This window comes from Rhinoderma darwinii, chromosome 12 (genome assembly GCF_050947455.1).
Source record: "Rhinoderma darwinii isolate aRhiDar2 chromosome 12, aRhiDar2.hap1, whole genome shotgun sequence".
In the NCBI taxonomy this organism is placed as follows: domain Eukaryota; kingdom Metazoa; phylum Chordata; class Amphibia; order Anura; family Rhinodermatidae; genus Rhinoderma; species Rhinoderma darwinii.
Window position 1 is genome coordinate 17,457,853 of NC_134698.1, and position 22,208 is coordinate 17,480,060.

General features: G+C 46.2%; 1 protein-coding gene across 1 annotated transcript in view; it reads left to right on the forward strand.

Moving 5' to 3' along the window:
• The first annotated feature begins 7,081 nt into the window (after window positions 1–7,081).
• Window positions 7,082–22,208, forward strand: part of RMDN3 (regulator of microtubule dynamics 3) — an 86,850-nt gene continuing 71,723 nt past the window's right edge. Inside the window, exon 1 of the mRNA XM_075844940.1 lies at window positions 7,082–7,210. The gene's annotated coding sequence lies outside the window, so the exon portion shown is untranslated. The remainder of the gene's footprint in view (window positions 7,211–22,208) is intronic.

Here is a 22,208-nt window from a genome sequence, read left to right on the forward strand (position 1 = left end):
CCACTTCAACGACAACGCACAGGCCCCCCCAAGTACCGATGCAAACCGGGATCGGTTGTTCAAAATTAGACCACTGATAAATTCCCTGAATAATTTATTTCTGCAACTCTACACCCCTGAGCAGAATGTAAGCGTGGACGAATCCCTCAACTTTCATGGAAGACTTAGCTTTCGCCAATATCTACCTTCCAAAAGGGCAAGATATGGCGTTAAGCTTTATAAACTGTGCGAAAGCGGGTCAGGATATACCACCGCCTTCAGGATTTATGAAGGGCCGGACCGCACAATAAATGTTCCTGGATGCCCCCCTGATCTTTCCACCAGCAGTAAGATCGTGTGGGAGATAATGCAGCCTCTGCTTCACAAGGGGTACCACCTGTACTGCGACAATTTTTATTCCAGTGTGCCGCTGTTTAGGCATTTGCATGCTGCAAGGACTGGGGCATGTGGTACCATGCGCAAAAAGCAAATTGGTTTTCCACAGCAATTAGTGAGGAAGCGCATGGTAAAGGGGGACTCCTGTGCTTATGCATCCGAGGAATTGCTGGCGGTCAAGTTCAGGGATCGCAAAGACGTGTATGTGCTAAGCGCGATTCATACCGCAGGAACAGTGGCAGTGAGGGAAAGAGGGGCAACATCGGACAAGCACAAACCAGTGAGCGTGTCCGAATATAACAAGTACATGGGGGGGTGGATTTAAGCGACCAGGTTTTACAGCCCTATTTAGTAAAACGCAAAACTAAAACCTGGTACAAAAAAGTGGCCATTTATCTGTTACAGGTGGCCATCCACAACTCATTTGTGCTCTACAAAAGAGGCAGAGACACATACCTGGATTTCCAGGAGAAAATTATTGAAGGCCTCATATTTGATGTTCAGGACACCAGAGAATGCCCCCAGTCTGAGGATGTCATGCGACTGACTGAAAGACACTTCATCAGTCGGATTCCCCCAACACCAACTAAAAGCAACCCCCAGAAAAAGTGCCGCGTCTGCAGAAAAGACGGGCACCGCAAAGATTCCCGATATTTCTGTCCATCATGTCCCTCACAACCAGGCCTGTGCATTGACCCATGTTTTAAAAAAATACCACACTGTTCTGAATTATTAGATTTTAGTTAATTTGTTGAAAATATATTTGCCCTACATTACTTTTTTATTTTTCCCCTGATTCTACTCCAAGGGTGAGGGAGGGAATGGGTGGGGGGTGGATGTCATGTTTGCATGTTTTCTAAAGTTCATCTGCTGGATAGCAATTTCTTATTTTAGAAAAAAACAAAAAAATAATTCCCATTATACCCCTAGATGAATATTTTGGGATTTCTGCTTCAAGAGCAGATATTTTGGAAGTGTTATAGAAACTCTGTTGAGTTTTGTAAAACCAGCTTTGAAAAAAGCGATTTGTGAAATAAGCTTCTTCTATCGTCCGCCCTCCTACATCTCTATGTGATAATAAGGCACACATATTTGGTATCCCCATGCACAGGAGAAGTGGAAGAATGTGAAAGGAGATTAATTTTGCCCGTGGTCTATACGGTGTGTGAAAAATGCTGGCATAAACTGACGCATTTGATAAAAAATTGCTAATTTTATTTTGTTCCATCTTATTCAAGAAACTTTCAGAAGAAAACTGGACTGTCTAAAAATATGATAAACCCCTTGAAGGAAACCTTGTGGGGTCTACTTGTGTGAATGAAGTTATTTATGGGGTGTTTCCAATGTTTCAGCAGCATTAGGCCCCCCAGAAAACAGTATGCGGCTATAAAATCAAATGCAGAATTCCTTGACCGAAAAGGCCAAATAGCCTCCTTTTATGCCAAGCCCTGGCATATGCCCGCACAGTGAATAAGGCACACATATTTGGTATCCCCATGCACGGGAGAAGTGGAAGAATGTGAAAGGAGATTAATTTTGTCCGTGGTCCATACTGTGTGTGAAAAATGCTAGCCTAAACTGACGCAATTGCTAAATTCTTGCATTTTTTTCCAATTTTGCCCACTTTAGAGAAAAAAATAAAAATGATATATACTGACAAATGCCACTAAAACAAAGCCCTATCTGTCCTTTAAAAAGAGTGTAAAATTCAAAGATGAACTTTATTCAGCTGCAGAGTTATAGTCATCTAAAGAAGCGCATAGCAAAATTGTGAAATTTGCTCTGGTCATTTAGCTGTAAAACAGCCTAGTCCTTAACCGGTTAAAAACGTGTTGCGTAAAAAAGCGTTGAGTCAATTATTTGGTGAGTAAAATGCTATGCAGTTATATTCCTAATTACGTGCTAAAATATGCACACATACTGCTTCACAAGAAACGCCAGTGCATTTGACGCGTTTACGTTGTTTTTTTAACGCCGTGTGATCATGCCCTAAGGGAATTATTCTTTATTGACGTATAGTTTCTATAGCGGCGCAGGGGGGAAGACAGACGTCTGCTGTAGGTGAGTATAAGATTTTTTATTTTTCATACTATTAACTTTATTTTTTTTTGTTTTGCAGGTTCTGATGGACTACGTCGTAGATTTGTAGCACTGCGTCGTAGATTAGGTGGACACCTACGATGATCTACATATTTTTTAAGTAAAATGGTTAATGAGGGTCTTGTGGGGGAGTTTTTATTTCAATAAAAATTATTTTCTTATGTCTGTTTATGAATACTTTATAAGCGCCTTGGTAATGGCAGTTGTCTGACAGCGTCCATTACTAAGGCGGGGCTTAGTGTTAGCCAGTAAAAAGGCTAGCACTAACCCCACATTATTACCCCGGTACCCACCGCCACCAGGGTTATTGGGAAGAGCAGGGTACGATCCAGTACCCGACCATCTGGTGTGATAGAGCACTGGGGCGGCCACAGGCTGGTATTATGGGGCTGGGAAGGGCCAAAAACGATGGCCCATCCCACACTTGCAATGCTAGGCTGTGGCTCCTTTATTATATCTGGCTGGTTATGAAATTGGGGGGACCGCACAGATTTTCATTAACTCACATTTAAGGACCGTCTTTTCCTACAGCTCCAGGGCACAGCAATGGGGACGACTTGTGTGCTCGCATACGCTAATTTGTTCCTGGGTCTGTGGGAAAGGGAATTAGTCCTCAATACTCAGGGACATGACGCAGTGGTTTAGTGGTCGAGGTATATCGATGATATACTTTTCATCTGGCAGGGCTCCACGTCGCTCTTTCTTCAAAGGCTCAACTCTAAGGGTATGTGCACACAATATCGACAATTACAGCTGAAATTACGGAGTTGTTTTCAGGAGAAAACAGCTCCTGCATTTCAGACGTAATTGCTTGTACTCACGTTTTGCGAGGCGTCAATTACGGACGTAATTTGGAGCTGTTCTTCATTGGAATCAATGAAAGCCGGCTCAAATTACGCCCCAAGAAGTGTCCTGCACTTCTTTGACGAGGCTGTTATTTTACGCGCCGTCTTTTGACAGCGACGGGTAAACTTACAGGTCGTCGGCGCAGTACATCGGCAAACCCATTGAAATGAATGGGCAGATGTTTGCCGACGTATTGGAGCCGTCTTTTCAGGCGTAATTCGAGGCGTAAAACGCCTCGTTTACACCTGAAAATAGGTTGTGTGAACCCAGCCTAATAATTTGAACATCCATTTAACTTGGAAGTACAGTCGGTGTAATATTGAATTTTTGGATGTCCTTATAGGGGTTTTTGACGTTTTTTTTTATCCACTGTTTACAGAAAGTCCACTGCCACCAATTCTCTTCTTCACGCGACCATTACCCCAAAGTGAAAAAAGCTATTCCAGTGGGTCAATTTCTAGGTATGTGTAGAATCTGCTCCAATGATTTGAAATTCGAACATCAATCCTCTGTACTTCATCATTACATATTTCTTATTGGCTGTCTGAGGCCCATGATTTCTTGAGGCCCAGTATTTACCGTACTTTCCTACATATTTGTGTAGGTCTTATCTATTACACTTGTGCATATTGTGTTGTATTAATAATATATGTCTTTATATTATTATATTAATAAAGTCTACTATAAAATTGCTTTCACAATATTGATTTAAAATATTGAAGTTTATTTCATGTTTTCATTCACATTGCTTTTCACTATTTACGGTATTCACTATGTCCCCACAATGGTGGTCTGTTTCATGTGGCCTGTTTGACCAGCCTTCTGTGGCCTAATATATTTACTCTCAGCACCGTATACTGCCTGTGTAAGTTTTCTTTGAATATGCTGTTTTTATGTATAATCTATTTACCAGCCTTCGGTTATACCAATCTGTAGTCTTGTTGGCATACGTTCACAGATGCGATCTACGCATGCGCCAGGCCAGATGTTTTGCAGGAGTGCCATGCATACGCGTCACCATGGTGCCTTACGACTGGCGCCATGCTGACGTCAGACGTACTCGCCCTGGTGCCGCGTGTGCGTTCCAGGCATGCACCTTGTCTGTCATGGCGGATTCACACCGATTTGGACTGCGATCAGGTGCTGGGTTCAGTTTCTCTACCTATAAATATGCCCCCTTATATTATTACCTCCTCACGAAGCAGCAGGTCAGCGAAACGCGCGTCAAGGTATTTCTGTGACAGGAGCTCTCATCGTGTCCACAGGTAATTCCTCGCTCTAACTTCAGTTTTTGGTTACAGCTTTCCAGACTCCTTTTATGTCCCCCATATGCTGTATAGGTTGCTCATAAATACCTATTATGCTTCCCTATCTTTGAACGATTTATAGCTTGTTTAGGGTTTAGACCTTTTTGTTATTTACCTTATACCTATCCATCATATGGGGCTACTGTTATAGTGTATTACATATTATTTATTTCACACATTATTTTCTCTGTCAGATATTATGGCTGATCTTGGTCTAAGTGGCCTTTTGGACATTACTATTGTTTATTTCTATATTCGGGTATACCTGCTGATCATGTTTCATCAGGTATAAGTCACAGACATCATCACTGGTATCATCTGGGTCTCTACCCGGTCTTTATTTATATATTATTCTGATTGGTTCCCTGTTTGCTCTCTGTATCTTCGGCCCGTTTTCCATCTATGTGGCCCCAGCAATAGTTTTTTTTCTCCCATTTTATACTGTCTTTGATGTATGTACGATGTATTAACAAAAGGTATTTTCGTATACACATTGTTCTGTGGTTATTCCTGCTCTCTTTTTGGTGGGTATTGTATAGGTTTTGTGAATTCCATGCTTTTTTCTTATGGAGGTATAATATAGGCTTCCTACCCTTAAACTTCTCAACTTCTTCCATGTGTCTCTCCTAAAAACCAGTAGTTCTCAATCAGTACAGCAAATCATCTAACTCTACAACTGTTCCCAGCGGTTCTGAAGACATCTGCGAGATCAAGGAGATTCTTCAGTATCCGTGTCAAGTCCAGTGTCTGTGACGACTTCAATATCCGTGTCGAGTACAGTGTCTGTGATGACTTCATTATCCGGGGTCCGTGACAAGCCAGCTTCCGATCATCCAGCACAAGCCAGATTCCAGCTATCCGGCACAGCCTGCCATTCGGGGACCACCGTCTAGTAACTGTCCTATATTGTTTGACCAGCTGCTACTCCCTTACGGTGTAGTGGCCCAATGGGTTCACAACCCCGGTGGTTGTTACAGTAAGCCTACCATGTGGTACATGGTAGGCCCGTATTTGCCACTAGCGCTGTGCCCGGGAACTCCAGCACTGCTCCCAATGTCACTGTCCATATATGGACAGTGATGTCGGAAGCTCCCCATGGTATACGTTTAACGTATACCTGTGACAGATGCCATACAGTTGCATCCATCACCCAGGTCTAATTCACATCTGCATTAAAGGTTCCATTAGGGGCCTCCGTCGCAGATTCTTCCGAAAATACCGGAAACAACAGCGCAGCATGCTGCGTTATGGTATCCAGTAAAACCACGGACGCAGCCCATTAAAGTCAATGGGTTCCATTGGGCGCCGGTTATCTCCTGCACTTCCATTGTTCTGCTCCACTGATGGCGCAGAACGGAATGCGGAACGCAGATGTGAACAGGGCCTTACCTGGTTACTAGTGATCGTTCACCTACTTTTGAACGTAGGTGAATGACTGCTAATAACTTCTAGCGTAGGGACTCCTTTGTATCTGAAGGAGTCCTCGCACTAGTTTTTTTTAGTGGCGCTGTAAAGGGAAGTGTCCCTTTTTATGCATATATGTATGTGTATATATATATATATATATATATGTATGTGTATATATATATATATGTGTGTATGTATATATATATATATGTACATAATATGTATATATAATACATATAATATCTCATGAGCCAGGGCTGTAGAAACACAGCCCTGGTCATAAATACGGTTGTAAACAAAGCGGGACAATTAGCATTGCTCTGCTTTGTTTGGAAACCATGGAGACAGGAGATAGTCTCCATTTCAAATCTCCCGCGCGCACAGACGTATCCTGTGGAAAAACCCCTTTAATACCACAGAGCTGGAGGATGCCCATGTGTGTGGGTTGAATGCTGTTAAAGTGTACGGGTAATGTTCTGTATTGTATAGTGGATTGAGCGGGAGATGTAATGTATGTGTGGTACCGGGGGTAATGTGCCAAATAGCTCTCCAATATGTGTAATACTGCTGCATACTAACTACACACGACACGGACGCACGCAGGGCTCTGCCACTTGCACAGGACACGGACGCACGCAGGGCTCCGCCACACGCACAGGACACGGACGCACGCAGGGCTCCGCCACACGCACAGGACACGGACGCACGCAGGGCTCCGCCATACGCACGGCTCTGCCACATGCACAAGGCACGCAGGGCTCCGCCACACGCACAGGACACGGACGCACGCAGGGCTCCGCCACACGCGCAAGGCACGCACACAGTTCTGCTGATTGAACCCAGAATACACTCAGCTCTACCATCTATAGGTCCTGGTACACACAAAGCTGCAGCAAATAGTCCTCACGGAGCAGATAAAAAACTCCACGCGTCACTGCACACAAAATACCGCAGCGTCTTCTCAGGATTGTCCTCCATACCCGCTCATCTAATAGAGCAGCACAGTCAGGGCCTGACTCCGCCCACACATGTGACCGATCACATGACCATGACATCACCGAAGGTCCTCTAGGATCTACTCTAGCCTTTTCTCGGTCGCTGGGACCGTTACTTTGGGACAGGGCTGGTGTACGGCAGTGACGCCGGCTGCTCCCCTCAGCTGCTAGAAGAACCGGGTAAATAATGTGTCTTGTGAGGAGGAGGTAATAAGGTGTCGGTGCTGCACACATGATTGTCCTCTGTAGGGGGCGTGCCTCCGCTGTGAGTGCATGTGCGGCCTGTGATGGACATTGATCACATGTCCTGGGTACTGGTGTACATAGTGTAATAGGGCAGGTGTATAATCACATTACATTCTTAGGTTATTATCTAATGATAATGGTGTCCCTTCCCCCGATAAATACCTTATTGGTGGTATAGCCCTTTACGTGCCTGCCCCAGGTAGAGGTGTACCTTTTAGTTGACCCCTGGCTGCACAGTAGAATGGTATATCCCATGCAGCAGTCCTGTGTAACGCATCCATAAGCTAAATGAATAGGGTTAAAGATGGCATCAGTTTTGTGCGTCCTGGTAATCCGTAATATACAGAGTTCCATGACAAACAAGTGCTGGGTGAACTTACAGGACACATGGGCTAACTAAAAAATACTAATGGTGGGGTAATGATAATTACTATGGTTCTTGCCAGGGTTGTATTTGCCACTAGGCTCCTGAGGGTCACCGTTCAACCCCCAATATCCGTTCAGGGCCCATACTTTACACTAAGGAGAACTCCATCACACTCCATTTATAGAATGGCGCTGAGGCTTCGTTCACATGTGCGTTGGGGTCCCGGTCTAACGTTGCGTTGGAGGTTTCCGTCAGCACGGGACACTGAACAGACGGGAACCAGAGGTTTCCGTTTCCATCACCATTGATTTCAATGGTGACGGATCCGGTGCCCGTGGTTTCCGTTTGCCTCTTTTGTGCACCGGTCCCGTCGTTTTGCCTGAAGCAATAGCGGAACGTCAGAACGGGACCCCAACGCAGATGTGAATGAAGCCTCAGCGCCATTATTTGCGTGAGTATGAATTTTTGTGGAAAGTTAGAGCCAGTTCACATGACGTTTGGGTTGTCCAGGAAAACTTCCGACCTACACGGTAAAAGTATTTGATAGCGTTTCATTACCTAGGCAGAGGTTGTGTCCTTTTGTTCTCCGTCGGGCCAGTATAAGTCGGTCTGCCGCTAAAAATAAAGTATGGACTAGTGTAGTATCGGAGCCTATGGAATTCCACTGTATGCCGGACGTCTGAGGCCTAGGTCGGACATATACGTCGGGAGCTTTTCCAGATTCGGGCCGTTGTAACTATGTGCCGTTGCTATAAACGCTTTGCTTTCAATGTTCCCTCCCCGCAGCCGGTTTTTGCTGTACAAATGGCCACGCAATTCTTCTCCCCTTCCCCCGACTACAGCCCTGCCCTGCATCGGGGCTCCACCAGAACGACTTTATGGGACTCCAGAAAGAGCTGTACCTCAGTGGCTCCTTTAGTCAGGGGATGTGGGTAGAGCTGAGGTCCTGGGGCATGCATGGGCAGGTGATGTCTTGAGAAAGAGGAGGCCGCTGTTTTTTCTGCCGGGTTAGTGGAGGCCGGAAGAGGAGAAGAGCATGTCATCCCCTTCTCTCCATCACCCACCCCTTGCTCTGGTCAGCCATGCCGCAGATCTCTGCCTCTTTGCCCACTCGAATCCCTGTGGCTGCACCCACCGCAGCAACTGTGTCCCCTCCCTCTTTCATGTCACATGCGCCGGTGCCACCTCCAGCCACTGTCCCTGCTCTAGTCCCCGGGAAAGTTTGAGTGACATAACTGTCTATATATGGGGTGCTGCAGGCAGCAGTATTTGTAACCCCCACCCATCCATATCACTTTTCCCTCATCACACAGTAGTCTGCGCATGAGAGTTGTATCCTCCCCACCCGTTTCCTCCTTTTCCCGATGCAAGTGTCGCACTGTTCACCACCCGGAGGTGTCGACCACTTGATGGAGGAACTCCCGGTTGCACTTTGAACCTTGCTGATTTTGGCTTCTTTCTGCAAGTTGACCTCCGACAGTGTAACCGCCCATGGCAGGCGGCCTCGGGACACCGGCTATGTCTGAATAGATGTGACTATGACCTGTGTATATCGACAGAGTGTATAGAGTCTGTGCTGCTCCAATGTCCTGGGGTGCTGCTATATAGTGGGGAAGGAGGTTGCATGGCGACTATACAGTAGGATACATCACATCCTTCGATCAGCGGTATAGTTTTCCTGACTCGTTCCTCTGATGGAAGGCTCTCAACATGTGAACAGGGCCTTGTGCAAGTATGTATGTATAGTGTGTATACGCTGTAATCTACGGGGAATGAAACTAACTATTGAGTCTAGTCATCTGTTCCCCCCCCCCCATGATACATTTTCTGTAAGCCTGAGACCACCAAGAATGCTTTCATTAACCCATTCACTAGCTCAGATCACCAGGAAGGTCCTCATTTCCCATCTACCTAGACCACGAGGGATGTCCCCATTATTCACTATACTACAAAAAAAAGTGTGTGATTGGTGCAACTTGATAAATAATTTTTATTACAAATTAATCTTTTGGAGATACAGCTGCTCTGTGTTCTCTAGACAGAGCAGCTGTATTGTTCGCTATGACCTGAATCCATCAGGGCCTGACGGGTTCAGTGTCTGCGGGTCCTGCGTGTCACTGACACACCGGATCCACCTGTAACCAAGTTATAAACTTAGATGTGACAGATTACAGGTGGATCCTGCATGTCAGAGACACGTATGACCCGCTTTCACTGAACCAGTCAGTCCTGCGGACCTGACGGGAACAGGATTTAGAGAACGATACAGCTGCTCTGTATACAGGATACAGAGCAGCTGTCTCTCAAAAAGTAAAAATAATGAAATTTATTTTTTTCTTTATTAAAGATTTTTATTTTGAAAATATAACAGTATAAAAACATTTCACATATTTGCAAAAAAGAGATATTTGCACGCAGTGCAATATATTAATTTTCATATTATAATAACAATATATAATATATAACTATATGTATATGAACATCATTAGGAGGTAGCCTCCCAACCATCAAGATTGAGTAGAAATAGAAATGTAACGGTAATAACTGTACCATATTCACATCAAAACAGTGCAATAGTCAGGGAGATAGCCCCCCAATAAAGTAAGAGTTGGCACGTATAAGAGCACTTTTAAGTGTATAGACACACAACACAAGACACCAGACGACAAAGGGAAACACATACAGACAAAGCGCACTCAGTTAGGCTATATAAGCCGTTCAGAACATTCCATCTATGAGCAGTCAACAGAAAAGGACATCAAGCCAGAGAGGCAAATCAGCACCATCCCGGAATCCAGACCAGACAGAGCAGGTACGAACAAAGACCCCTGATGTACCCCGATCAGCAGACATCAGCTCCTCCATCCTCATAATCCCATTCATCTCCGTTACCCATTCCGTCAAAGAAGGCACAGTACTAGACTTCCAATGGCGTGGGATGACAGTTCTAGCTGCGGTCAGAAAGTGCCGAAAGACACCCCTTTTGAGGTATGGGAGTGATCCAGGAACCATGGAAAGCAACCCAACAGAAGCCGAGGTAGGCACTTCAGTGCCAAAAAGTTTGTTGCCGAGATCAAAATTTTTTTCCCAAAAGGGCCGGAGCTTGGGGCAATCCCACCAAATATGCAACATAGTTCCAGGAGCCTCCCCACACCTCCAACAATCGGCAGACACATCAGGAAAAATCCTATGTAAAAAGGAAGGACAGCGATACCACCTGGTAAGTATCTTCTCTTATAGTTTTTCTCCTGAGCAAAACATGAAGTCGGCAATTTATGAACAAGCAAGAAAGAAGTTCCCCATTCCTCCTCAGAGTGCTGAACTCCCATTTCCTCATCCCAAGCTGCAGTAAATGCCAGCTGAGAGTAAGAATAGCTAGGTTGGAGGACCCCATGTAGATGGGACATTGTGTGAGAAGGAGCAGAGGTCAAAGACAGATAATGTTCCAGAGGAGTCTTATCCTGTAGCAACACAAGACAGTCACCCATGGAAGAGAGATATGAACGCAGCTGAAAATAGGACCACCATGCTGATCGTCTCAGGCCTCAGAGACAGCAGTCAGTGACAAAATTGAACCATCAGGTGTAAGGGTTTGAGCCAGACATCCACCGCTCCGTCTCTCCCAACAGAGGAATGTGTCCACACCCACTGCCGGAGGGAAGTCATAGGACCCGGACGGTGAGCAATGTCCATGGTACCAATGATCCGCTCCCAGATTACAAGAAATTGACGTGTGAGGAAAGGCAAAGAAGATGAAGGTCGCTGGGAGGCAGTCAACCAAGGCAAGGAGGACAAGGCGAGGGAAGACATTCCCCTCTCAATGCGCACCCATTGCTTACCGGCATCTGAGCGGAACCAGTCCACCAATCGCATGAGGATCGCAGCCTGATGATAACGTTTAAAATCTGGTAAACCCGCGCCCCCCTCCAATTTCGGTCGGCTAAGGACAGAAAATCGAATGCGCGGCTTAGAGGACCCCCATACAAATTTAGCTATGGCCCGATGTAAGGACTGGAAGAAACACGCTGGCACTACAATAGGGTCGGTCTGAAAAATGTATAGGAATTTGGGCAAGATATCCATTTTGACAGCGTTAATACGCCCAAACCACGACATGCGGCTCCCGCCATACGCCGCCAATTCCCTCAGGGTACGTTGTAAGATTGGTGTGTAGTTCAAGGCAAACAAATCAGATAAATATGTAGGGACATGTATCCCCAGGTATTTTAAGGACTTAGATTGCCACTTAAACGGGAAAACCCGAGCGAGATGAGCAGCAAGAGGAGTGTCCAGAGATATATTCAACGCCTCCGATTTAGAGTAATTAACTTTAAAATTACTCATATGCCCAAACCGCTCAAACTCCCCAGTCAAAGATGGCAAAGAAATCATAGGATTCGTAATGTACACAAGAAGATCATCCGCATAGAGTGCGAGTTTGTGATGCTGTGCGCCAACACAAATGCCATTAATGTTAGGGTTTTTCCGTAGTGCCACGGCCAGGTGTTCCATGACCAGAACATATAGTAGAGGCGAGAGTGGGCACCCCTGTCTCATACCATTAGTAATAGACAAAGAGTTAGATAAGAGACCGTTAACTCGAACTCGAGCCGTAGGCCCATGGTACAATGCCATAATCCTGTCCACCATGGTGTTGCCAAGGCCAACCTGTATCAAGGCACTACGGAGAAACATCCAGTGCACTCTGTCAAAAGCCTTTTCGGCATCAACTGAGAGGAGACACATCGGTATTTTGCGGGATTGGCAATTTTCAGCTCCATAGTGCGAGCAGGGGGACGGGCCCTTCTTATGCCCTCCCTTTCAATCACGCTCCAGCATGCTCTTTCCCTATCGCCTCATGGGGACTCTCCTCTGATTGGCTGGTCTCATCACATGACACGCGAGTAGCGTTCCGGGGGCTGAGCCCATGTATCCCCCTTGCCTGCTACACTTCCTTCCTCCATTTGCACGGATTCTGCTGGGGACATAGGTCTTCCTGACCAGTTCTTCTGCATTTTTGCCTCAGGAGGGACATCAGGCACTCTGAAAACCAGGCCCTTGGCCTTTTTCTACTTCTCCTACAGGTGCCTCAGTCACTGTGCTTACTCCCTGTAGGAGTGTGTGCTTATTCTAGCAGAACTAGGTGAAGGCAGCCATTTCTCACTAAATCGTATCTATTGGTGTGCAGTCTTGAGTAATTCTCTTGGTTCGGGGAGTGATCTTCTTCATGCCCACTAGTACAGTGTGCGGTTTAGTAACCCCCTCTACTGCCATGTCTGACCATAATGTAGAAGCCTCATGCCAGAAATTAGCGTATATAGCCTAGTGGTAGTGCTACTGTCCTACATGCTGCCGACACAGGATCAGATCCTGGTGCTGCACTAACTACAAACTTTTACTAATTTTTCATGCCTGTTCCAAGTTCAATAATTAATTTTTTTGTGATCTACTTCCCTATGCAATGCATGCCGACCTTCTGGTCTAATGCCTGCGGCCCCTGCACCCCTGCCACCCCCAGTATTGCTCACCCCTGGTATGTTGGTTGTGGGTTCCCGATGGACCCATTCCCTCTTAGAACGGTTGTTAACCTAGCGAGCATTACTCTGTCCATCTTGGGGGGAATGTTTACCCGCCCTCTCTCGGACTCCCATTCTACCTGTCCTCATCTGGACTCTGTCCATATCTTCTTCGTGGCAGACCCCGCAAGTGAACCAGGTCCACACGCCTGCCTTCGCTTTCACGTTCCTCACCACTGCTGAGGTCCGGGGCTTCCTCTCGCCAGAGAGGTTTTGTCTGAGGGCGAATTGTCTGATTCTGACTTAGATTCAGCTAGTGAGAATTCTACCCCTCTTCCCATCTCGGTGAAGGTCCTTATTACGGCTGTCCGGGACACCTTACAGGTCACTGATTCTGCTCTTTTAACTGACTCCATTGCAGTACTTTGCGGTACTGTCCCTTTGGTCTGGCCACGGCCCTGAGAGTGCCTCCCTTTTCAGAGGTTCTCGCCATTGTGATAAAAACTCCTTCACACCAGGGGGGTGTTAATATCCCCATACCTGGACGACATCTTGATCATGTCTCCCCTCTAGAGAGGACAACGAGACTGCTCTTCAGATTGCTCTGGACACTCTAAGTCGAATCGGTTGGCTTGTCAACTGCTCCAAATCTTTCTCTTCTCTGTACCAACAGATAGTGTTCTTGGGGGTTGCCTTCAACACTTGGTCTGCGATGGTTTTCCTTCCACCAGAGTGTAGATCGGACTACGCTGATGGCGGCGTGTTACGACTTCAGTCTCCGGTATGTCTATCCTTCTCTGCCGCGACTCCTCTGACGGCTCAAGGCAGAAGTGATTCAGGCCATTCTTTAAGCCCTAGATGGGCTGCGACGTTGTTCGTGTGCGGATCTTGTGTCCCTGTTGGCTGACGTCCCGTGGCCCTTGCCTCTCCGTCTCGACCACCTCTCTCAGGGATCTCTCTTCCACCAGAATTGAAGGTCGCTGCGTTTTAACAGTGTGGCTGTTGAGGCCGTCTTTCTGAGGCTGGGTTCACACGACCTATTTTCAGACGTAAACGAGGCGTATTATGCCTCGTTTTACGTCTGAAAATAGGGCTACAATACGTCGGCAAACATCTGCCCATTCATTTGAATGGGTTTGCCGACGTACTGTGCAGACAACCTGTCATCTACGCGTCGTCGTTTGACAGCTGTCAAACGACGACGCGTAAAAATACAGCCTCGTCAAAAGAAGTGCAGGACACTTCTTTCAGACGTAATTTGAGCCGTTCTTCATTGAACTCAATGAAGCACAGCTCAAAATTTACGGCTGTCAGAGAAGCCTCGCAAAATGCGAGGAGGAGCATTTACGTCTGAAACGAGGCAGCTGTTTTCTCCTGAAAACAGTCTGTCTTTTCAGACGTAAAAGCCTGCTACCGTGTGCACATACCCTGAGGGCTCGAAGGTCTCTCGGAGTGTGTTTTTCTTGCTATGATTAACTCCTTAACGACCAGTCCTTTTATGGCCTTAACCCCTTCCCGACATCCGCCATATACATATATGGTGCTGTCGGGAAGGGGTTCCCGCAAACCGCAGTACAGTTAAGTCGTGGTGATAGTGCGGGCCCTAGGCTTGCTGTCAGTGAATAACTGACGGCTCTAATAAACTGCACTATGTATGTAGTGTAGTGGATTAGAATAGCAATCAATGTAACATGCCTTCCAGTCCCCTAGTGGGACAAAAACATTTTTTTAAAAAGTTAATAAAAATGTTGTCAAAGATTCAAAGTTTCAAGTTTAAAAAAAACAAATTGCATTTTTTTCCTATAATTGTTTTATTATTGTAAAAGATAAAAAAAAAACTATATGTAATTGATATTGCCGCGTCCGTAGCGACCCAAACTATAAAACTATTAGGTCGACTTCCGGTTCCGGCGCTGGGGATGCAGGACGCGAGTGACTGAGCTCCCGCTCCCGTCCAGCCTATTTGCCTGCAATAGTCGCTTCGGCGGCGACAATCAGCGGTGAAGTCACCAGCCCTGCACACGGAATCATCACAGGTGGTGCCTGTATGGACAGGTACCTCCTCAGAAGCGCGCAGAAGCCAGCCATGGAAGACTCAGCCGCGGCCGTGGCAAAGGGAGGTAAGATGGCGGCGCTTCCCGCCACTGCGACCCTGCTATACACACAGGAAGATGAGCTGCAGCACCATCAGTCCCAGCTTTCAAGCCTGACAGAGCACATAATGTCCGCTCTTCTTGCAGCCATTGATTATGTAGCCCTGGCCCGTGAAGTAGCCAAACAGATAGCGCCAGACCTGCAAAAGGCGCTGGAAAAAACGGTGCAAGATTCCCTAAACCGCGTGCAAGCGGAGCTGGCACAAGTCACTATCAGAGCTGATGAGTTAGAGCAGCGTATGACGTTGCTGGAGGATGAAAATGAGCGTCTGCAATCCAAACTCTGAGGGGTGCTGTCGGTTACTATGCAGTTGGGGGACAAGGTGGAGGATCTGGAAAACCGCTCCAGGAGGAGCAACCTGCGACTGGTGGGGCTGAAAGAAGCGGTGATATCTTCTGATTTGCATCGAGTGTGTGAGAGGACATTGCCGGAAGCTTTAGGTCTTCCCCGTCCCTGCCCGGTGGAGAGGGCGCACAGAGTGGGGCCGGACCCCAGAAACCTCCCAGCAACAGACGACCACAGTTCGCTTCGCCCCAGACAAGTAATCTTTAAGCTGTTGGATTACAATGATAAGGTGGCACTTATGAAAGCATTCCGCAGCAGATCGCGTCCCTTGGAAATACTGGGCATGAAAGTGCTACTTTTTGAGGATTTCTCGGCGGAGGTTGCAAAACGAAGGCGGGCCTTCAGCAAGATCTGCACCGCGCTGTTCCAAGCGAAAATACGTTTTAACCTGCAGTACCCGGCCATCTTGCGGGTGTTTCAAGAGAACGGGCGGAACAAGGTTTTCACCACGCCACAGGAAGCGGAGGACGCACTTACGGAGCTTTGTAGGCGCAGACCACAGCAAGAGGAGCGTCACAGTCCAGTACAAAGTCCGAATCGCAAGTCTAGAGAAGCCAAACGGAACCGACTAAATATGGAGCGAACCTGGGCAGAAGCTTTAATGCCCACACCTGGAAGATCCCGGGGGGGTCGAGCCGGAAATGGAGGGGACTCTCCGAAACCGCAGAGGCGTACGCGGGACCGCACCCGATCCACGTCTCCTGATTGACGGACGAAGATCTTTTCAGCACATTTTATTTAAGCTGATGTGATGATGATTTTGTGGACACTGTAGACCAATTGCAGATTCCGACCAGATACAGATAAGTTTACAGATAATTTGAAAGTTTTGAGGGAGATATTTGGCGGTAGTATACGGCACTCTGTACCGGTCCACAGCTGACCTATTGTTATAGTGTTACAATGTTATAAGGTTGAAATGTATGCACTCTGGTATTTACCTGCATTTTCACTACAGGAGATTAGTGAGGGAGTTAGATCAGGCTCTGAGATTTTTCCTTGTGGGTGGGATTGACCGGGAATGATACAATGCCTCCCCTACGCAAGGGGTTAGCTGTATCAGTCACAGATGGCAGACTGGGGGAAATTGTGATAGAAGATATGGGAAAAGGAGGTAGGGAAACCTTGAGGCGAAGCAAGATTCATGTGGATATGTGATTTTAAGTCTGTTTGCATAAAAGTCATGAAGATATAATCCAAACGGACGCTAGGCTGTTAAAATTGATGATATGGGAATGTATAAGAGTGTGCACAGGCGACAAAGAGGTAATGAGGGGGCAAGGGCAGGTGTTACTTCCTCAGGGAAGGAGTCATATGTGCAGGCTGGGGGGAGGGGGAGTGAGGGGCGTGTTCTGACATAACAGAAAAAAGTGAAGTCACGTACACCAGTGGGTATGAAGGGGCTGCTAACCCTTGCCGCAGGTGATTTGAGGGTTTCGTTAGATAAGGGCCGGTTGGCCTTGTTGGTTCTGGCTTATAAGCCGGGTTTTGGTTACATTGTTAATGTTTATACATGGCTCTTGGAAAAAGACGGATCTGACTCCCCGAACTTAGCACGACTTTTAGGCACTTTAGCTCATCTTATACACGGCCCAATAACATGAAAATAGTCTCTTGGAACGTTAAAGGGCTGAGATCCCCACAGAAACGGACCAAGCTTTTACGACACATGAAAAGATTGCACCCAGATGTGGCCCTATTGCAGGAAACTCACCTTACCGAGCCGGAGTTTAAGTATTTGCAAAAATTCTGGGTGGGTCAGGTTTATGGCTCGTCGGCAAGGGAGGATAAGGCGGGTAAATTTTGTGTTTACACTGGTGTCCCAGGAACGGGATGACGAGGGCCGTTGGATCCATCTAGTGATGGAGCATGCAGGGGAAACCATCAGTATTCATAATGTGTATGGCCCAAATACGGTTAACACTGGTTTTTTTGGTCATTTGGAAACCCAACTCCAGCAGGATCGCAGGAGGTTTTTGATTCTAGGGGGAGACCTTAACACTGTAAGATCTTCAAAGGAAGATAGGAGCGCAGGGACTAGTTCGCAGAGAAATAGAGATAGGATCTTGCCCGACTTTTTAAGACACACGGCCCTAATAGATGCGTGGAGGAGTCTACACCCAGATGCGCGGGAATATACACATTTCTCCCATGTTCATCAGTCATGGTCGCGTATTGATTACTTGCTAGTTAGTGACGCATTATCGCGGCGTTTACGTGAAGCGACAATTGAAGATCTAGTCATTTCGGACCATGCTCCGGTTACCATTACCTTGGCCGACACAGTAGCTAGAGGAACGGATTTTATCTGGAGGTTTCCCGCCTTTCTGGCAAAGGATGAGGGCTTTATACAGAAGCTTAAGGGGTGGTGGATGGAATTTGATGGGGATAATGTATCGCATCGCTCGGAACAGTCATTGTATTGGCGTACAGCCAAAGCGGTAATACGAGGGAAAATCATGCAGTATATGTCTAATCTTAAACGTAAGACGATCGAAGGATACAAGGCAGCTTACGGTGTGCATACACAGCATTTCTACACTCTCCATCACTGCCATTGGGGGAGGAATGGAGGGAAGCCAAGCGACAGTTTGATCAATGGTTAGACAAAAGAGAGAGTATTTACCAGTCCCAATTTGATGCCGATTTAATGCGTTTCGGCAATAAAGCGGGCAAATTATTAGCGCGATTAGCAAAAGGGAGGTATGCACCGTCGCACATATCAACACTTAACGAATCAAATGGAACTCCTACCTCAGACCCAAAAAAAATCAACACCATATTAAGTAAGTACTACCAAGCCCTTTACTCAGAAACACCCATAGATCTCCAAAAAGGGAGGGAATTTTTGGAGAAGGTGAAGCTGCCAGGGCTCACCCAGGAGCAAAATGGTCACTTGAGCGCAGAGATTACATTAGAGGAAGTCTGGAGCGCCATTAAGACCTTATCTAACGGAAAGGCCCCGGGTCCGGATGGATTCACAGGGGAGGTTTTTAAATCTCTGAGAGAGGAAATCAGCCCTACCTTGGTGGCATACTATAATATTTTACTAGGCACGGGGGCTTTACCAGCAGAGGCCAAAGTAGCGCATATAAAGGTGCTACCCAAGAAGGGGAAGATTCCTCTTGACCCGGGGGCGTACCGTCCCATTTCGCTGATAGACCAAGATCAGAAATTGGTCACAAAAATTTTGGCCAATCGGCTGGCTATGTATCTACCCATACTGGTGGGAAAATCCCAAGTAGGCTTTGTAAAGGGCAGGGCAGCAGTGACAAATCTACGCAAGTTGTTGACGGTGCTAGAAACAGTCAGGCATGATCCCCAGCCAGGTACCAGGCCGTCACTTTTAGCGCTAGACGCAGAGAAAGCCTTTGATAACATACAATGGGAATGGCTGGGGATGGTGCTAGACAAAATGAACATTCAGGGAGACTTCCGGGTCTACCTGAAGGGAGTCTACAATAGCCCGCAAGCACGTGTTCACTCCTCAGGGTTCCTATCAGATCCCTTCCAATTACATAAAGGAACACGACAGGGTTGCCCCCTATCACCCCTGTTATTCAATCTGGCATTGGAACCTATGGCTAGATACCTGGAGGAATCGGATATGTTCAGAGGCATTCAAGTAGGGTCTTATGCAGTGAAATTAGCCCTGTTCGCTGATGATGTCATACTTTTTATGTCAAATCCTCAAGAGCATTTAGGGAAGGTTTTTCAATTTTTACAGGAATTTGGGCAATGCTCGGGATATAAAGTCAACATAGCTAAGAGCGAACTGCTGGAGTTGGGCAGGCCATTGCCTAAGACCTTTTGGCAATCCTTGGGTTGCGGGATATCACCGGTTGAGCACTGCATTACTTATCTGGGTATCAAAATAGGGAGGGTACCAGACACTCTGTATGGCCTAAATTATCCCCCGTTAATTAAAAAAATACAAGCGGAACTCACTAGATGGGGCCAATTGCCGTTGTCCCTCCTGGGAAGATGCCATCTGATTAAGATGGTTAGCTTCCCCAGATTGCTATACCCCTTTCAAACACTTCCTCTATTATTGAAGCATGTGGATGTCTCGAAACTGACGGCTTCATTCACTAAATTCATATGGGCAGGAAAAAGGCCGCGCATAGCACTTACCAAGCTCATGATGGGTAAACAAGAAGGGGGTGTGAACTTTCCGAATGTCAGGGGTTATAACGTGGTCTGTCTTTTTCGCCATGTAGTGGATTGGCTTCATGAGACAAGCAATTATTCCAACTTAGATCTGGAAGGGGAGTATGCCTCACCCTGGAACCTAAAAGCTTTGTTACATTGTAGAGTTGCTTCTCTTCCGTGCCGTCTCAAAACCTCCATTGTACTGAGAGATACAGTTCTAGCTTGGAAAGTGGTACGTAAACAGTTTGGGCTACCTCACCTGGTCTCGAAATATATGCCGTTAAGCGGACATCCAGAGTTTTTACCGGGAATAGACAAGGGGGACGGAATTGCCTCATGGGGGAGGGTAGGCATTGGCAACGCAGGGGATCTTATGCACTCAGAGAAAAAGAGGTGGTTAACTGGGGAGGAGATCACCACTAAACTCAGACACATAGCAGGGAGGGTCAATTTTTTGCAAGTACTTCAGGTACGAGCATTTTGCACCTCCAGGCTCAGGGATTTGAGTAAGGAAGCTACCTCACACACTCTGGATGAGGTCATAGGTCCAACAACTGGGCGGGCGACCATTTCAGGGCTATATAGAGCATTGAGAGATGGTTTTGTTCGGCCGCAATCAAGGATTAGTTTTAAAAGCTGGGAACGGTGGACTCAGGATCCAGGTATAGGAGAGATCATACTGGGGGGTTGGGAGACGGTACGGAAGAGTGTGATAAATGAGAGCTGGAGGGAAACCTATTTTAAGTTGATGCATGCAGCTATATATGGCTTTAATATTCTGCCTTCACAATCTTTCCCTGACCGCATTACAAGTTGTCCAAAGTGCAATACACCGCTGACGAATTTGTGGCATGGAGTGTGGGGGTGTGTACATACGAAACGATTTTGGGGGATGGTACAGAAATATATTGAGGACCATTGGAAAACGAATCTTCCAATGACGCCTCAAGCGCTACTATTCCATCAGGCGTGGCCGCCGGAGGAAGAGGGTGCTCGAGGAGTGAGATCACCTCCCGTGCTGGTGCACACGATTCTACTGGTAGCCTTGAGATGCCTCCTGAGTAAATGGCTAGAGGCAGACACGCCGGGGTTAGAACTGATTGTGTCACGGCTGAAACAGTTATTGGTTCTTGAGAGGGTGGAGGTGGAAAGGCGGAAGGAAACGGGAACCAAGAAGCTATTTGATAAGTGGCAAACATTCATAGAATCGCAATGTACAGCAGCCGAAATAGCGGAAATTGTTAAGCCTTTCCAGTACACAAAGTGGTATTGTACACAGCTCTTGGCAGGCACTTTAGGGGGGTTGCAACTCTGAATCAGCTGGGGGAAAAAGGATGAGTAGAAATTTATTGATGACCTAGGTCGTGTCGGGGTTGGGGGAAGTCATGCTTTCGGTCCAGCTGAAGATAGACAATTATGCCATGTTCATATGTTTATATGTTTATGTGTTATGTTGAATTTAATTCAAAGTTAATTCCATGACAGTAGAGTGCTGCGCACTCATGATGTAACTTTTACGTGAAATGTTTGTAAGAAAATGTGAAAACTGATAATAAAAAGGATATTTTAAAAAAAACACTATTAGGTTATTTATCCCAAAAAATTGAATAACAAGTGATCAAAAAGTCACATTTACTTCAATATAGTACCAATAAAAACGACAACAAGTCCCGCAAAAAAAAAAATCCCTGACACAGCCTTGTCCACGCAAAAATAAAAAAAGTTATGGGTCTTAGAATATGGTAACATAGAAAACAAATTATTTTTAAATAAAAACAATGATTTTATTGTGCAAAAGCTGCAATACCTTAAAAAAACTATATAAATTTGGTATCGCCGTAAATCGTATCGACCCATAAAGTAAACATGTAATTTATGGCGCACGGTGAATGCTGAAAAAAACCCCAAACTATATAAAACTATTGCAGAATTGCTTGTGTTTGGTCATTTGCGCTTCCAAAAAATTAAATCAAAAGTGATCAAAAAGTCGTATGTGTCCCAAAATAAAATCTACAGCTTGTCCCACAAGAAAACAATCCCTCAAACTGCTCCATCAACCGAAAAATAAAAAAGTTATGGCACTAGTAATGCAGTGATAAAAAAAACATCCCGATGTGCAGGCCGCAGGGGAAATTCCTTCCATTTCAGGGCCCTAATATTTAGGAACTAGGAAGGGACATAGCACGTGTGCTGGAAGCGAGGGCGCCCGTACTATACCAGCGCAACACTTTCCCAGCAAAATTTCCCAAATTACAAGGGAGAAAAAGTACCCAAAATGTGCAGAGTGTTACAAAAAGGGGATAAGAAAGGACACAGTTTATCAGTGTGACACCGGCCTGTGCATAACCAATTGCTTCACAGCGTAACACACATCTATGGATAATTTGTAATGTACTTA